We start from the raw sequence: 13,401 nt of genomic DNA on the forward strand, positions 1-13,401 counted from the left end.
CAAGAGACCCTGGCAGTGTCCCAGGGCCTGTGGCAGGCGAATGGGCACATCACAAAGGGGCCCGGGGGCTGCAAGGGAAAAGGAACTGAAAGGTCCTCCAGGCTCTTGTCTGTGGCTATCGTTACAAGAAGGATCGGGAGGTTGGCAGCCGAGGGAGAGGGTGGGAGTCCCCAGTCCTGGCCTTGACCCATCGGACAGTGGGACCCCTGCCAGGCTGGACATGCTGGCAAGCCTTGCCTGGGTCTAACACAAAGTCACATGGGGATAGAGACACAGGCTTGTGAAGCATACGATGCGAGTGTGCGGTAAAGCGTGTTGGTATTTCGTAAGGGTTTGGCACGTTTTCGGAATGATTCTGGCTGTCTGCCCAGCTTTGAGTTTCCTGTTCATAGCTCCCCACATGTGTCACGGCTGAGGATTAAAGCCCCCATAGGTCTGACACAGACGTCACTCAGAGTCTCCTTTCTTTCAGCCTCCGTAAAACTGGGTGGGCTGACAAGATGTGAGGGACACTCTCGTGCTGCACGGACCAGACCCAAAGCTCTTTGGAAAAAGAAAAGAGGAATTAGCAAGTCTCTCCAGGACTGACTTCAGAATGCACTTTTGTTTTTAAGAACCAACGTCGAGTCAGCTGACTTATTTGGGGGAAGAAACGCTGTGGGCTTACCCTCAGAGTCACCGCCTTCTGCAAGACCAGCCATCCCCGAATGTCCCCACGATGAAGAAAGGAGATGGTAAGATGATTAATTGCCCTTCTGGTTTTTGTTCCCGTATTTCCCCCTCGTTTTCTCGTTGCTTACTTCTCCACGGATGAAAGATTTAGCAGCCATGAATGGACTTCGAGAAAACTGAGCATGTTACGCTGTTTGTTGAAAACAAGATTTTAAGGATTTCTTGGACTTCTGTGGCTCTGTAGGCATATTTCACCTCAAGATGTGTCTGTGAGTCATATTAAAAAATCGCCTGTGATAATGTATGTTTTACTCTATGGAGTATTAACTAGGAATGATATGGGAATATCCTACTTATAAGCCACAAATAGTTGCATGACTTTTGGTAAATTGTGCGGTCTAAGTGAAGGGTATTATGAATGAGAATCTCTTAAAAACATTGTTGCTGATGTTAGAATTCAGACTGATTTGAGCACTTCCCATTAAGCTTTGCCGGTTTGAGAGGGGCACAATCTGGCCCGATGTTTGGCTGAAGGCATTGCATTTCTATTAACAGACACCCATGGGTTGCATTCAAAGTTAGAATGTGTTGTCCTAGCAAGGCTTATATGTGCTTCCTCCAGTACAGCTTAAAATGTCATCTTAGAAGCACAAGCATTTTTTTCCCCCCCGAGGCTTGACAAATGTTACACCCAGAGCTGTAAGGAAAACTCTCAGAGGAGATGATAAACATTGTCCGGTATTTCTCTATTGGACATGCTTGACTTCCATAATCCTGTCAGTAGCATTGCTGTGGGAAAGAATCAGAAAATGGGACAGAATCTGGAAGATTAAAGATAGGAAGTGAGAACACAAAAAGGAGAGCAAAATGAGGTTTACTGTTCAATTCGGTTCAATTCAATTGACAACTCCTGACTTTTATGCAAAATGCTGGTTGGTGCTGTAGTGAGGAGGGCATGGGGAGCTGGGTTCGGGAAGGATGTCTCAGATGGTGCAGCCGGTTTGTGAATCCTGTTACCTGCCCACGGGCAGCTGGAGACCACCGCGCGTGCTAGAGGCCAAGGGAGGGTTTATGCTCCCTGGAAGCGTGTGGATCTGTTGGGGAAGGGAAGGAGATAATGCTGCCCACAAGGAGCAGGGAGCACTTCTTGAGATGAATTTAATCTTCCTAATTCTGGTGATGAATGAAGAGAGATGCTTATGGCCTTTCTCAAGTCAGCACGGGGTTGCTAATCTTCTAACCCACAACACCTTCTGGGCACACGCCTGCTTACTCACTTAGGAGAAAACCTTGCTGGGCATGGTCGAGGAACGGCTGAAATTCACTTCTAAAATATCCCTTGCAAAACTAACAGGACTAGCACATCCTCATTGTCAGAAACAAAATAAAGGACATATAGATCAGTAAATAAGATGAAAGATAAAAATCTATCACTGTGGGATCAGTGCTAATTTCTTTCTACAGAAGATATTTGATCACATTATACAGAGAATTTATTAAGTCATGTTGGTAGATGTTTTCTATTATCAACATTACAAAACTAACATACTTATAATGAAACCTTTGCGCCTCTTCTCGATTATTTCCTTGGACTATATTCCCAGAGGAAAAACCGTAGGGTCAAACGGCATAGCATTTTTGAAGCTCTCGATCCCTGCCACTAAATTTAATCTAGGAAAGTGCTATTAATTTACACTCCCTCCAGCACTGTATGAATACCATCTTACCACACTTTCACCAACATCGGGTTTTTGTTTTTTGTTTTTTGTTTTTTTTTTTAATAAATGTGCTAATCTGATAACTGGCAAAGATTATTTTGTTGTCTTGATTTGCTTTAAGGGAACACTTTGTAAAACCTTTCTACTTCCTATTCTGCCCCTTTGGGTTCAGTTTCTTGTCTTTTTTGGTTACTCATATCAAAGCAATCATTTCTTACAGTAACTTATGCCAACCTAATTTCTGGGGACTTTGACCTCATTTGATGTCTCTCACCAGGCCTGCGGAGAGCGTGGGGAATAGGCTTTTGCTCTTTCTACCATTTGAACAACGCCGGGCAAAACTCAGTCTTTATGATTTTTATTTCCTTTTTGTCTATAAAATGCAAAGATAAGGACTGACTTTTCATCCCACCACATGACTGTACTGGGAGCAGAGATGAGACAGAGAAAATTTCTTTGAATAGAAAAACAGTGAAAAATATGAAACGGTACAGTTACGATTGCTGTCATTATGAAGTTTATATTCTCACCTTATAAAGTATTTATGTTTGGAGAGTTACATGCTGAGATTTTGGCAATGTGTTCTAATTCTAGACTTGGAAAGTGTGTGTGTGTGTGTGTGTGTGTGTGTGTGTGTTGCAACATATTTCTTGGTTCTTGGAGTCAGCACTAGCATTCAGTGTGTTCTAGGGGCACATGGAGATACTGGAGATTGAAGACGGTTTCTATTCTGTTGCTTACTAATCTCATTTGCATGCAGGACCGCATGCTTCTTCTTATATTGCATTGTTGTTGACCACTTGCTTTGCTCAGTTCCCCTTCTCAAAGGCGGGACTTGTTTCATGTGTATTTCTCTCTCTAGGGCCTGGTCTGGGATCTGATACTGAGCGGGGGCTCAATGAATGTCTCCTGACTGAGTCCACAGAAGGGAGCTAGGAACATTGTTACCTAACTCTGCAGGGAAAGGAATATCTTAAGAAGGAATCACGGAAGATTTTGAAAATGGAGATTTTCTGGGGCAGATTGATGATTTTGTTTAATTTTGTTTGGGTTGATTTCTGTTTTTATTGAATACAAACCAAAGGTAGAACCAGGAAAATGGAGATCACAGACTTGTAAGTGCAAGTCTCATGAACTTGGTGTGAGTATGAAATGCTTTACAGGGGGGTACAGGGTTTCATTCTGACCCCCAGTTCAGTGCTAGGCTGTTAGAATCAGAACCAAACTGATGCTTAGCAATGGCTTGAACTTGGTACCGAATAAATAACAGTGATGGCTAATACTTAATCGAGCACTTGACTATATGCGAGATCCGCTTCGAAGTGCCTCGGGTATGACGTAGCCATTGTTATGGTCTTATTTTGCAGAGTAAGAAGCTGACGTACAGAGAAGTGATTTTCCCGAAGTCACAGCGGCAGTCAGTGCACAGCTGGGAGTCACGACGCAGTCTTACTTAGAGTGCACAGGTTGGTGAGGGTAGGGTTGACTGAACTCTAGAGACAATGGCACATAGGTTTGGGACCATTGATGATGTTTGTACTGTTCACTCGGGTATATAGTCACCATTTATTGAGTTCCCACTAAGGAACACTGATCTGGGTTCTTACCTCATTATGTCTCATCTGTTCACAACCTTGCAAGATTGGTATCATTACACCGGCTCAAGGACCAAACCCACTGAGACTCTGAGCGGCTCAGTAAGTGGCCCAGAGGTGATGAGCTAGTGATGAGAGATGCCCATCAATCTATACCAAGTCTGTTCAACTTCCTAGCCTATGTGCTGCACTGGTCCGCACAGCTGAGTGCTGATGCGCTTGGTTCTTCATCCAAAAGTGCTAAGTCCAGTTCTACATTTGGAGGTACTGGGCCTAGAAACTCAACCAATGCATCCCCTCACTTGGGGATTGGGGGAGGTGGGGTGCTCTGCCTTTGTTTCTCTGAATCTGTGTAAGCCATTGTGAAATGGTACCTGATTTTCAGGCCAACATTCCCTGGCAGGATTATCCAATTTATCATCTCATCCTAGACACGTTAAGTGTTTAATATTTGGGGACCATCCTTATATATTTTAACCATCGAGCCCCCAATTCTGTACCAAGAATGTCCAAAGAACATCTCCAGGGAGGATGGGACAGAGTAAGGCAAGTTCTAGCTTGGGAGAGGGGGCTGGTTCTCTTTTCTCCCAGGAAACTTACCTATCTTCTCTTCGATTAGTTGTTCCAGTTAGAAGATGGGTATAAGAATATAATTTAAAATAGCATTTTACACAATTTGCTATTAAACTTTTCAGTAAGATTTTGGAATTTTAAAATATTTTTTAACAAGGGGCGCCTGGGTGGCTCAATTGGTTAAGCATCCGACTCTTGATCGCAGCTCAGGTCTTGATCTCAGGGTGGTGAGTTCGAGGCCCATGTTGGGCTCCACACTGGCCATGGAGCCTACTTAAAAATTTTTTTTTTCAACAAAAAACATATAGTTTGTGTACATTTGAATAGATCACACACAATTTAAAAGACTATTCAGTGAAGTTCTTCCTCTCCTTTTTTCTCAGACACCTCTTTCCTTCTCTCTCACCAACAAGTAGCTAAGTAACCGTTAATAATTTTTTCCATATTTCCACACTGTATTAGGGTTCTCCAGAGAAACAGGACCAACGAGAGATAGATACATCAATATCCTATTGGTTTTATATGTAAAATCAGGCATATCATTGGGATATTTTGAGAGAGAGAGAGAGAGATAAAGAGAGAGAGAAAAGAGATTATAAAGTATTGTCTCGTTTGGAGGCTGAGAAGTTCCATTATCTGTTGTCTGCAAGCTTGGACCCAGGAGAGCAGGTGGCACAGTTCCAAGGCCCGAGAGCTGTAGGGCCAAACGTGTAGACTCTAGTCCAGGTCTGAAGGCATGAGAACCAGAAGCACGTAGAGAAAATAGATGTCTGAGCTCAAGTAGTCCTGCGGCGTCAGTTCAACCTTTCTCTGCCTCTTTGTTCTATTTCAACCCTCAAGGAATTGGGGGATGCCCACCTGCACTGGGGAAAGCCATCTGCTTAATGCAGTTCAAAGGCCTGTCTCTTCCAGAAACCCCTTCGCAGACACACACCAGCTACGTGGGCTCAGTCAAATCGACACATGAAATTAGCCATCACACACACTAAAGGTGCGTGCGTGTGATCTTCCGCGCCCTGTTCCATATCTGCGTCTAACGAGGTGCATTTTTAACCTTTCAGTGGACTCGTAAGTTGTTTGCAATCTTTCGCTATTACAGCCAGTGTTGCAATGAGTAACAGCCTCGCCTGTGTCATTTTGCAGGAGTGCAAACAAACGGGTTGATTGGCTAAATTCCTAGAAGTGGAATTGCGAGTCAAAGACTTGGGCATTTGTGATTTTGATATGTATTTCAAAACTGCCCATCCATCTCCTACCCGGTTATACTAAATAATACTTCTGGGAATGTTTGAGAGCATGTTTCCCCATGCACTTGTCAACATAGTATGCTAGCCAACTGGTTTTTATTCAACTCTTGAGGTCCTTCGGGGGACGAGGTTAACTCAGTGTGTTTTTAAAATTTTCATATCTCATTTCATGGTGGAGGTGTCTTTATTTAGACTTTATTTTTTGATAGCAGTTTTAGGTTCACCGTGGAATTGAGGGGAAGGTATAGAAATTTCCCTCTATGTTCACTCCCCCATTATCAATATGCTCCCCCACCCCAGAGCAGCTCATTAGTTACAACGGATGAACCAACACCGAGGCATCATTATCACTAAAGTCCATGGTTGATAGTAGGCTTCTCTCTCAGGGTTGTGCCTTTCACGGGCTTAGACAAGCATATAATGACGTACATACATCATTATGGTATCATAGAGCGTTTTACTGCCCTAAATGTCCTCTGTGCTCTATCTGTTCGTTCTCCCCACTCCAGCGGACAAGCCCTGACAACTGCTGGTCTTTTTACTGTCTTCCTCGTTTTGCCTTATCCAGAATGCCATATACTTGGAATCAAGCGGTGTATGGCCTTTTCAGACAGCTTCTTTTATTCAGTAGTATGCATTTAAGTTTCCTCCATGTCTTTTCATGGCTTGATGGTTCATTTCTTTTAAGCGCTAAAGAATATTCCACTGTCTGGATGTGCCCCAGTTATTTATCCGTGCATCCACTTAACAGTATGTTGGCTGCTTCCAAGTTTGGGCAATTGTGAAGAAAGGTCCCATAAATAACGATGTTCGGGTCCTTGTGTGGATGTAAATTTTCAACTCTTTTATGTAAATGCCAAGGGGCACAGTTTCCGGATTGTGTGGTAAGTCTGTTTTTGGTTGTGTAAGAAACTAACTGTCTTCCAAAGTGGCTGTGCCATGTTGCATTCCCGCCAGCGATGAATGAGTTCCTGGTGCTCCACATCCTCGCCAGCATTTGGTGTTGTCGGTGTTCTGAATTTTGGCCATTCTCATAGGTGCGTAGCGGTATGGAGATTGTTTAAAAAACCGCTTGTGATCATAACTTTTGGTTCGCTCAGTAATTGTGTTTTGAGGCCTTGCTGGGGGTCTAGCCATGGGATGCCATAGTGGGTGAGGGTGATCTGGCTGCTGCCTGCAAAGGCCGCACAAAGCAGCTGGGCTGTAGCGTGTATTACATCCATAGCGATTAACACCAGGAGCAAGACAGGCTGGTGCTAAGCTGGTGATGACGAGCGAGATCTGTCTTCGCCTGGTGGCGGGAGTCCTGGTGGAGGAGGAGGGTGGGTTCTGAGGCACACAGGTGGAGGACGGAGGGAACAGTGGTGCAGAGCCCTGTTGGAGGAGCAGAAGATACGTACAGGGCTGGCCAAGTGTGTGGGAGGGGGGTTGGCGGTGAGCTTGGAGACAGGGCAGGGAGCAGACCACCATGGGCATTTGGAGCCACTGTCAAGACATTGGATTTTATTCTGGATTTCAGGTAGTTAGTCATGGGCTGGAAAGAGGATGTCAGAGTCTTTAAAGTCTTACCCACATAGACGGTAAATGCTCACCTGGATGATGGACGTCATGGGGAGAAGTCATTGTATTTGCCACAAGAGATAGTGACATGGGTGACATCTGGTAGAGGGCTGGCTGGCACCCAGGGTACCTCATTTTCTTGTCCAGCCCTGAATTCTTGTGTGTGTGACAAGTGACAAAAGCTCAGTCTAAACATGGCCATTGAGACATTTCACAAAAAACACATCTTACCTCTCCCAGAGATAAAATTCAGCTTACAAAAGCCTTTCTCGTTTGTTATCTCACACCTTACTAAATTAACTGATCGTTTGGACAAATCGTTATTACGCGTCCAGTTTGGGCTAAGCCCTATGCACGGTGCCCCTGAGAAGAAGAGGAAGAGGAGGTGGGAGAGAAAATAGAAAGATTTAGAAAATGAACAGCAGCTTATGGTTTAGTTTCAAGACCGAAACAAATGTCAACCACCACAAGGAAGGCAGGAAAGAAACAGCAAAAAAGCCCTGCCACTTCTGGGTTCTAGATGAGAACTCTGGCCTTGCAGTGTGGGCCGTTCGCGTGCCCTGAAGGTCTGCTTAGCGCTGGGGAGCCCTCCGGGGACTGGAGCTTCTCCTATATCCTTCCCTGGAGGTACAGGTAGGGTTACTATTCTAACTTTAGAGGTGAAGAATCAAGAGCTTTCCTCAAGACCACTGAGTGGGTAAGGGGCAGAGTGAGATTATCCCCTCAGCATTAATGCCCTGGCTTTCTGTGGGACAGAATAGAGCAAATTCCTAAGTTTTATTCCCTGGGGAAGGCCCTGGGAAGAGGGTTTTTCTCTAGTATGTATCCTCTTTCACTCTGGTCCCTCTGGTTCCATTCGTATGGGGCTGTTTAGCTGATAGGTCTGCAGTGCTGGCAGGGCCCTGCAGAAGGGGTGTGGATGGACCACAGCCTCAGGAAAGGCCTGATGGTAAGGCTTGAAGCCAAGAAGTGCTTCCATCTTGTGAAGAAACACAGGGGACCAAGACAGAGATTGATGATTGAATGGGCGTTCAGGTAAATCTCCATGGCACAACTGGTCATTTGTAGCCAGAGCAGAGTGGGGATTAGTGTGTGTGTGTGTGTGTGTGTGTGTGTGTGTGTGTGGCATCTGGGATGAAGGCTCCAGGAACAGTTGGCCCTGAAGAGGAGTGAAGTGATGGATGCAGGTTTCTGTTGACATAGGAACATGGAGGCAGGAAGCAGGAAGGCTATGAGGTCAGTTTCTTAACTCAAGCTCAGGAAGCTTCTCCTCCTGGTCCAGAGAAAAGAGGGCAGGGTTTGCTTCTGAGAAGAAGAACTCCTCAGGTGAGTTCTAGGCACTCAACCCAGATAGAATTGTCCAATCGGAGGCAACGTGGGGTAGGGGATTGTTAAGTGAGAACGATGGGTAAGAAAGACAGCAAAAGGAATATTCAGGAAAAAAAAAAGTCAGAAACATATTTGTAAAACTTGAAATGTGTCTGTGCTAATTGTGATTGAAATAAATATTTTAGGATTCCTAGATGTTTAGGCTTTTGGTTTTCTTACATCTATGTTCAGTCAGTCCATCACAATGGCATGGTTGGCTTTAAAGACTAAAATTTCAGAAAGGATTTTAGCAAGTTTGATGTCTGAAGCCGTCAGGCATTCCTGGAATGAATGGATGAACGAACGAATGAGCGAATGAATGAATGAATGACATTGCTCTAGGACTAAGTGATGGCATGTTTGTGTCTTTTGTAGAAGTCCTTCTCTTTTTATAGTTTGAGGGGGATTATTGGACGTGAATGTGCTTATAAATTGTCCCGTCTTGTTTCTAAAGATGCCGAACCTCTTGACAATGGGTCCCTTCTTGGCTGAAGTCAGCAGCGTTGCTTGGGATGACTGTAGCTGCTCAGTCATGCTTGCCAACAGCCTATGCCAACATGGGCCACAAAACCAACACATTCCAAAGCCATGAGTGCACCCCCCAAAACTGATGTGGCTTCCCTAATTCTATTCCCGGAGTTAGTGAGAGGGTAGCACTTGACTGGAAATCCTGGGACAACTTTTCATAGATCTTTTATTATCTGCAACTTCATTTGCCGGCCTCTTGATCTCTTTGCTGTAGGCTGACTAGCAGCCCGTCTGTCCTGGAAGTACCAACAACGTCGCACCCTGCCGCCCCGCCCCGATCCGTCTCCTCCTCATGATTGTTGGGTGCTCTTTAGACGTTAGCTGTGTTCCTTACACAGGTTTGGACCGAGGGAGACAGAGACCCAGACACAGCAAGTGGTTTCTCAAGATGGTAGTGGGTGATTAATGGAATCAGGATATGAACACTTGTCTGTTGGACTCCCAAACTTCTTTGTATTTCATTGTGCTGAACCAATAGGAGAACTTGAAGAAGGGAAACATGAGTTTATGGAATCGTTCTTTTTAGATGTAGTTGAAGTTTAGTCATATTTTTATGAGTATTGACATTTTTCAGAGTTTGTTCACAGGAAGCATGTGATTAAGGCTCCCTCCTTCTACCTCCAATGGGAATTTATCATCCAAACTGGCACATGCTATCTGTAAACTGGTTTTTTAAAAAGGTATTATGTGCTAGGTTTATTTTCTACCTTCTGAAATGATCAGTGGATAATATTTAAACTAAAATCAATACAAATGAAATATATATATAATAGTAAAGTACAAATTAACTTGATAGCTATTTCTCTGGAATGATTCAACAGATGCTGCCCGAAGTAGGTGGGAGAAACCTGGTTTTACAAATAGTATCATCTGTCCATTAAAGAAAAATCTGTATATCAAAAAGGCAACTGATAACAGGTATTGGCAAGATTGTAGAGAAAAGGGAAGCCTTGTGCCCTATTGGAGGGAATGTAAAGTGGTATAGTTACTACTGAAAATAGTACAGAGGTTCCTCAAAAAGATTAAAGGCAGAACTACCAAATGATCCAGCAGTCCCACTTCTGGGTATATATTCAACGGAAAGAGAAACAGGATCTTGAGGAGATATCTTCACTGCCGTGTTTATTGCAGCCTTATTCACAATAGCGAGGGTATGGACGTGACCTAAGTCTCCATCAACAGGTGAATGGATAAAGAAGATGTGGTATAAATATGCAACGGGATATTATTCAGCCACGAGAAAGAAGGAAATCCTGCCACATACAACAGCACAGATGAAGCTTTAGGGCACGAGGCTAAAGTAAAATAAGCCAGACAGAGAAAGACAAATACTGTATGAGGTCACTTGTACGTGAAGTCTAAAAAAGTTGAACTCAGAGCAACAGAGTAGAGCGGTGTTACCCAGGGCGGAGGGGAAATTCGAGGGAAGTGGAGAGATTTTGATCAAAGGATAACTTCCGGTTATGAGATTGACAATTTTGGGGATCTGAGGTACAGCATGGTGATTATGGCTAATATACTGGATTACATACTTGAAAGTTGTTAGGAGAGTGGATCTTAAATGTTCTCACGGCAAAAAAGAAGTGGTAACTATGTGTTGGGTCGGAGGTGTTAGCTCATGCTACGGGCGGTGATCATTTTGCAGTATATGAATGTATCGCATGAACACCTTGTACACCTTCAACTTACGCAATGTTGTATTGACATACATATTCATTATTCAGTTATATTGATCTACATACACATCTACGTATAATGTAGCTGGGAAGGCAAAGATACATGGGATTTCTTTCCTAGAAGAAAAATACATGATTATAATCAGTGGTGGTAGAACGTGTGCTTGGATTTCGTTGATTTAAAAAAGCTCATGTGAACTTGCCATGATACCTTTTTTGAATACATTTCCCTCAAGGATTAAGCATTTCTCTAGATTAACACCATGGGTTACTGAGCTGACTCACAAGGAGAAAGGGAGATTACAGTTTTGCTATTGTAATAATGTGGGGAATTACACCCAACATCACTCACCATGCTTGAGTATTTATCATTAACCTCAAATTCTGAGATTTATTTAACTGCAAGATCAGAGTTCTAAACTTCTTTTTCCACATTGAAATTGTTAAGAACCTTGGTAAGACAATGTGACGAGTGTACAGAGACTACGTTTACGGGACAGTGAAAAATGCTGGGGGTGGGTGGGTGGTGGAGACAGGTGCTTCCTTAGGTCTGGAACTGATGTCCAAATTATATATTATTGTTTTAGGGAAACCTGTTGTGTGTCCCTGAGGCCGAACTCTCTCTTCTTTGCCTGGCCACAGTCTGCTGGGCCCTGTAGAAAATGGGTTTTGCTGCTGGGGTTGGTCTGGGGATACAAAAAAGTCACCAGGTGGTTATGCCATGCAGCTGGTATAACGTGGGTTGAGAACCACTGACCTGGGAAGTAGACAGCCATAAATTCAGTAAATTACCCGAGTAAACAAGAAGCCGGCTAGAACAAGGCTGTCCAGAGCGATTGCCAAATCTTCCCTGCTGGGGGAATTTAGGTCCATTTTCCAGAAAACCTTGTCCCCAGAAGTTAGCAAAGCCTCTCTCTGTCCCGTCTGTGTGGTTCGAATTTGCTAAGGCATGGTGGGCATTAGTCGTGTAAATGTAGCCACTGACATTTATTTGGCAAAGATGTAAATGTCTACTCGGTTCAAGCTATAATCAGTCAGAGAAAGAACCTACCTTTAAGCATTTGAGTATCGGTAGTGAAGAGCTCATGTAAGACGAAATTGGGGGTTGCCAGTGCCATCAGAGGCAGGGAGGTGAAGCCAAGGGTTTGGGGAGAGTGGGAGAGAGTCCCCCATTTCCCCTGGTCGGAGGGGTGGGGAAACCCTAGAAGGCTCCTTTGGAAGGAGTGCGCAGTATTTGGTGAGGACCTGGAAGGGTGGGGAGGAGCACCTGAGCTGGAGGAGGAAGGGTGACATTCTCCAGGGAGGGAAAGAGGGAGCCCCTGGGGAAGCTGGCAAGGAGGCAAATGTCTGCAAAGAGATAGAGTCAGGGCAGAGCAAGGTGGCTCTAGGACCTGAAACCGAGGGATATGGCTTCATCCCAGGGGCAGTGGGGGACCCAGCACGGCAGGCTTTGACCGCCAATGTTGAAGCAAAGGGCAAGTAGGGGCTTGCCTAGTATTACTTATTCAGCTAACATGGATCGTTCAGAAGAGAAGTGTGTTTTGGTCGTTACAACCATCCGTTTTGATGAGGTGAGAAAGAGCCCATGTAGGTTACACAGGCCGGTTTTGCATTGACAAGTGGGCGTATTGCATTCAGATGGTTCAGACTTTTCTTTTATCTCCTTTTCTCTAACTTCTACGGCTTCCTTTGTTCCTCCCCAGTCCTCCGGAGGAAGAAATTTAAGAACTTCCTCCTTCCCACCCCCCAGCCCACCCCACCCACACGATCTTGTCTAAAGTAGTAACAGTGAAACTCTGACTATAAAAAGATTAGGTATGTTTCCCTTGAGATTCTTTGGAGTGTATTGCTTCTTGGGAAAAAAAAAAAGAGAGAGAGAGAAAGAACAGGGGCATATGACTCGTGAAGGTGACTGGGTAGACGATTTTCTGTGATTCGTCCCAACTTTGAAAGTGTAAACCACAATTTGTAAAGTCATAAACAAGAGTCGTCTCTCTATAAAATTTAATATTAGCATTCCATCCAATTACACCTTGTTCTTGAAGGGATAAACTTTAAGCTCGTTGTCATTTCTGGAAATATGAATCCGAACTTCTACACTAATCAAGAATAATGAATCATGGAATTTTACTTCAAAAACTAGGAATGTACTGTATGGTGACTAACATAATATAATAAAAAATTATTATAAAAAAAGAAATATTTCATTCCTCAGTAGTGAAAAAAAAAAAGAAAAGATTAGGTATGGCCATTAAGAAGTTTGATCGTTAGGATGGTATTTACTTAACAAATTGGGGCCACACTGACTGTTAAGTAAATACAGCGACTGCTTTTTTTTCTTCTTTTCAAAATACAAAAATAAAATGTAAAGGTAACCTAGATTTTGGAATAAATGGTCAACACACTTCTGCAAACGATGTTTCTGTATTAATTTTATTGCATCCGAATGCTCTTCAGTGTATTT

At 43.8% G+C, this 13,401-nt stretch overlaps 1 protein-coding gene across 6 annotated transcripts in view; it reads left to right on the forward strand.

The window, feature by feature from the left end:
* The first annotated feature begins 419 nt into the window (after positions 1-419).
* IL1R1 (interleukin 1 receptor type 1) overlaps positions 420-13,401 on the forward strand; it is a 71,235-nt gene continuing 58,253 nt past the window's right edge. For 2 of the 6 annotated variants that reach the window (XM_008699116.2, XM_040623640.1), the window contains exons 1-2: positions 422-734; positions 3,758-3,856. The gene's annotated coding sequence lies outside the window, so the exon portion shown is untranslated. Of the gene's footprint in view, positions 735-3,757; positions 3,857-13,401 lie in introns of all 6 variants that reach the window. The other 4 variants (XM_040623639.1, XM_040623641.1, XM_008699114.2 and 1 more) reach the window with 4 other exon arrangements.

This window comes from Ursus maritimus, unplaced genomic scaffold, assembly GCF_017311325.1.
Source record: "Ursus maritimus isolate PB19 unplaced genomic scaffold, ASM1731132v1 scaffold_6, whole genome shotgun sequence".
Taxonomy (NCBI): domain Eukaryota; kingdom Metazoa; phylum Chordata; class Mammalia; order Carnivora; family Ursidae; genus Ursus; species Ursus maritimus.